Here is a 5000-nt window from a genome sequence, read left to right as displayed (position 1 = left end):
GGTCACTCGCTCGGTTATTTGTTTGGACCCGATTGGCCCGTTTGGTTTTTTTCTTTTCTTTCCTTTCTCCGCCGGGGTGCTCCTGACGGCTCGGCCCAATGGCGGCTCGACTCGGCGACCGGAGCCCGCCAAAACGCCTCGCCACCCCCCAGCCCCACCCGCCACCACCGCCACCACCTCCTCCTCCTCTCGCCGAAAATCCCACGTACCGTTCCACCTCATCTGCCGGCTGGGAGAGAGGCTAGGCGCGAACCCCGCGGGGGACGCGGCCGCCTCCCGCCGGCCGACCTCTCGCCGCTGCCGTCTTCCCGCCGCTCTTTCGCCATCCCTCGCCACGCGGCCTGCCCGCAGTCCGGATATCCGGCCCGAACGGACCTTGGTGGGCGGGGCCCGCGCACGCGCCCACGCTCTTCCTGCAGAGCCGGGGAGGCGGGGGGGGCGGGGCGGCTTTTTCAAAATCTAAAAAAGGGGAAAGCAAAGAAGAACCCACGAGAAAAACAAACAAACAAACAAACAAACAAACGGAAAATAATAAAACCGAGAGGGCGCGTGGGGGCACAGACAAACAATCGAACGGACCAAAGTACGAACGAACGGACGAACAAACAAACACGCAGACAAAAGGGCAAAACCGCGTTGGCGGTGGCGGGACGGCCAGCTTCAAGCAAGGCCGAACCGAGAAGCCCGGGTGCGCCCCGACCCGGCGAACAGCGGCCGGCTCATACGTGCACCCTGGTCGTTCCGCGGCTGCGGCCGAGTGGCGTCTCCGTGGCGCCTCCGGTGCTCCGGCACGGTCTACCCGGCTCCGAGCGGGCCGTGGCGCTCGGCGGCGGATGCTAGAGGTCGCTGCCCATGCGGCTCGACTAGGTCGGCACGGTCTACCCGGCTCCGAGCGGGCCGTGGTGCTCGGCGGCGGCTGCTAGAGGTCGCTGCCTATGCGGCTCGACTAGGTCGGCACGGTCTACCCGGCTCCGAGCGGGCCGTGGCGCTCGGCGGCGGATGCTAGAGGTCGCTGCCTATGCGGCTCGACTAGGTCGGCACGGTCTACCCGGCTCCGAGCGGGCCGTGGTGCTCGGCGGCGGCTGCTAGAGGTCGCTGCCTATGCGGCTCGACTAGGTCGGCACGGTCTACCCGGCTCCGAGCGGGCCGTGGCGCTCGGCGGCGGCTGCTAGAGGTCGCTGCCTATGCGGCTCGACTAGGTCGGCACGGTCTACCCTGCTCCGTGGGTGCGCGAGGGCTCGGCGGCGGTCGCTAGGTGTCGCTGCACGTCTGCCAGCCCGTCCGTCAGCGACCTCTAGCGTCCGCGGCGGAGCAGGGTAGACCGTGCCGACGTGAGCCGGCCGCCGCTCAGCGACCCCTGGCCGCCGCCGCATGAGCTTCGGTCCGCTCGGAGCCGGGTAGACCGTGCCGACCAACTCGAGCCGGACGTGCAGCGACCGCTGGCCAGCGCGGAGGCTCGTGTGCGCCGGCACGGTCCAGCCTCTCCCGGCGGGCTCCGTTCGGTTCGGACGTTCCTCGGTGGTGTCCGGGGGGTCTCAGCCGCGGCAGCTCGAGTGCGCCGGCACTGCACAGCCCCTCCCTGCGGGCTCCGCTCGGCACGGACTTTCCTCGTCGGCGTCCGGCGATCTGAGCCGCGGCGGCTCGAGTGCGCCGGCACGGTCCAACCGCTCTCGGCGGGCTCGGCTCGGCTCGGACGTTCCGCGGCGGCGTCCGGGGGGTCTCAGCCGCGGAGGCTCGGGTGCGCCGGCACGGTCCAGCCTCTCCCGGCGGGCTCCGCTCGGCTCGGACGTTCCTCGGCGGCGTCCGGCGATCTGAGCCGCGGCGGCTCGAGTGCGCCGGCACGGTCCAACCGCTCCCGGCGGGTTCCGCTCGGCTCGGACGCTCCTGGGCGGAGTCGGGCGATCTGAGCCGCGGCGGCTCGAGTGCGCCGGCACGGTCCAACCGCTCTCGGCGGGCTCGGCTCGGCTCGGACGTTCCGCGGCGGCGTCCGGGGGGTCTCAGCCGCGGAGGCTCGGGTGCGCCGGCACGGTCCAACCGCTCCCGGCGGGTTCCGCTCGGCTCGGACGCTCCTCGGCGGAGTCGGGCGATCTGAGCCGCGGCGGCACGGTCCAGCCTCTCCAGGCGGACTCAGCACGGCTCGGACGTTCCGCGGAAGTGGCCAAGTGCCGCTCTTGTGGCTGCTCCGCTGCGCCTGCACTGTGTACACGGCTCCGAGCGTCTCCGGGGGGGGGGGGGAAGAGGGGGGAAGGGGGGGGGGGGGAGTAAGTGGGGGGGGGGAAGGGGGGGGGGGAGTAAGGGGGGGGGGGGGGGCACAGCGTCGGCGGCTAGGCGTCGCTGCCCATGCGGCTCGGCTAGGTCGCCACGGTCTACCCGGCTCCGAGCGGGCCGTGGTGCTCGGCGGCGGCGGCTAGGCGTCGCTGCCCATGCGGCTCGACTAGGTCGGCACGGTCTACCCGGCTCCGAGCGGGCCGTGGTGCTCGGCGGCGGCGGCTAGGGGTCGCTGCCCATGCGGCTCGGCTAGGTCGGCAGGGTCTACCCGGCTCCGAGCGGGCCGTGGTGCTCGGCGGCGGCGGCTAGGCGTCGCTGCCCATGCGGCTCGGCTAGGTCGGCACGGTCTACCCGGCTCCGAGCGGGCCGTGGTGCTCGGCGGCGGAGGCTAGGGGTCGCTGCCTATGCGGCTCGGCTAGGTCGGCACGGTCTACCCGGCTCCGAGCGGGCCGTGGTGCTCGGCGGCGGCGGCTAGGGGTCGCTGCCTATGCGGCTCGACTAGGTCGGCACGGTCTACCCGGCTCCGAGCGGGCCGTGGTGCTCGGCGGCGGCGGCTAGGGGTCGCTGCCTATGCGGCTCGACTAGGTCGGCACGGTCTACCCGGCTCCGAGCGGGCCGTGGTGCTCGGCGGCGGCGGCTAGGCGTCGCTGCCCATGCGGCTCGATTAGGTCGGCACGGTCTACCCGGCTCCGAGCGGGCAATGGTGCTCGGCGGCGGCGGCTAGGGGTCGCTGCCTATGCGGCTCGGCTAGGTCGGCACGGTCTACCCGGCTCCGAGCGGGCCGTGGTGCTCGGCGGCGGCGGCTAGGGGTCGCTGCCTATGCGGCTCGACTAGGTCGGCACGGTCTACCCGGCTCCGAGCGGGCCGTGGTGCTCGGCGGCGGCGGCTAGGGGTCGCTGCCTATGCGGCTCGACTAGGTCGGCACGGTCTACCCGGCTCCGAGCGGGCCGTGGTGCTCGGCGGCGGCGGCTAGGCGTCGCTGCCCATGCGGCTCGATTAGGTCGGCACGGTCTACCCGGCTCCGAGCGGGCAATGGTGCTCGGCGGCGGCGGCTAGGGGTCGCTGCCTATGCGGCTCGGCTAGGTCGGCACGGTCTACCCGGCTCCGAGCGGGCCGTGGTGCTCGGCGGCGGCGGCTAGGGGTCGCTGCCTATGCGGCTCGACTAGGTCGGCACGGTCTACCCGGCTCCGAGCGGGCCGTGGTGCTCGGCGGCGGCGGCTAGGGGTCGCTGCCTATGCGGCTCGACTAGGTCGGCACGGTCTACCCGGCTCCGAGCGGGCCGTGGTGCTCGGCGGCGGCGGCTAGGGGTCGCTGCCTATGCGGCTCGACTAGGTCGGCACGGTCTACCCGGCTCCGAGCGGGCCGTGGTGCTCGGCGGCGGCGGCTAGGGGTCGCTGCCTATGCGGCTCGACTAGGTCGGCACGGTCTACCCGGCTCCGAGCGGGCCGTGGTGCTCGGCGGCGGCGGCTAGGGGTCGCTGCCCGTGCGGCTTGCGTGTAGCTGCCAGGTCTACCCGCTTTCGGCTAGGCTTTGCCGCCCTGTGAGATGGGGGGCGCTAAAGCTCCGGAGCTTGCTAGGGGGTCGCTGTTGTTTCTTACCTACCGTTACGTCGACGTAGAGCGCCGCTTACCCTCGGCGCCGCTGCCGGTAGTCGGCGCCGTTCTTTTCCGAAGCAGTTTTTTCTTACGCCTTCCTTTTTCGTCTGCAGGAGCGAGCGCGTGCTCGTCTCCAGAGGCGGCAACGAGCGGGCGCAGGCGAGCGCGGTTGACCGCCGGGCTGTGGAGTTTTTCGGTTGCGGCTTTCTGGTGCGCCGCTTGTTTCGCTCGGTCCGGTGGCCTCCGTCGGTCGGATGTTCGCTGCCCGTGTCGCAGTTCGGCCCCGGACTCTGGCGTTCGCTCGTTCCGCGAGCGGGGAACCCGCCAAAATCGGGGCGAAAGGCGAGAGAGAGTGAGCGTGGGCAGGCGTCTCCCCGCGCCGCGCTGCCATGGGAAGAGCCCCGAGGAGGGAGGAAGGAAGGCAGACAGAGACAGGCAGAGGGAAGAAAAGGGCGCGGGCCGGCGTGCCGGGCGGCCGGCAGTCGGACGCAGAAGGGCCGGGGGCGTCCCCGGCGGGTCCCGCCGTCACGAGGGAAGAAGGGGGACCCGGAGCTCGCTTGTCGCGGCGGCGGCGCCGCGTTCTCCCTTTCGCACCGCTCTCACTCGCACGCGGGAGCCCCGACCCGATCCACCGTGGCGCTCCTCGGGCGCGTCGGAGAGGCTTCCCGGCGGGCCGGCTCAATCCCGCTCCCCGTGTCGTTCGGGGCGGCGTGGGGCGGGCCGGTGTTCAGGCAAGGGCGAGCACCTCTCGGCGGACGTTGCCCACGCACACCCACACGCACGTGCGCGTGCGGTCTTTCCGCCGCGCCCGGGTGGAAGGGCTCGTGCCTTCCCCCACCGTCCCTCCTCCTCTACCTCACCGCACCCTTACCCCTCCCGTCCCCTCCCTGCTCCCCCCCTTCTTTCCGTCGATCGATGAGGCCATTCGGGTCGCGTCGGTGAGGGCCCCCGGCGGGCCGGCGCTTCTGCGTTCCCCGTCCCGGGGAAGCCGCTGCGGCGTCCGGTGTTCAGGCACGGGCGGTCTCCTCTCCGGTTCGCTTCCCGTCGTACGCGAGGTGAGGCGCTCTCCGGCTCGCTCCGAGAGCGGCCGAGAGCTCGCCCGACCGAGCCCGGCAGTGTGACGGCCGAGCGGCCCCG

Source organism: Coturnix japonica, unplaced genomic scaffold (assembly GCF_054131305.1).
Source record: "Coturnix japonica strain WE unplaced genomic scaffold, WE-NBRP24 Scf092, whole genome shotgun sequence".
Lineage (NCBI taxonomy): Eukaryota > Metazoa > Chordata > Aves > Galliformes > Phasianidae > Coturnix > Coturnix japonica.
Note: the sequence above shows the minus strand (reverse complement) of the source record.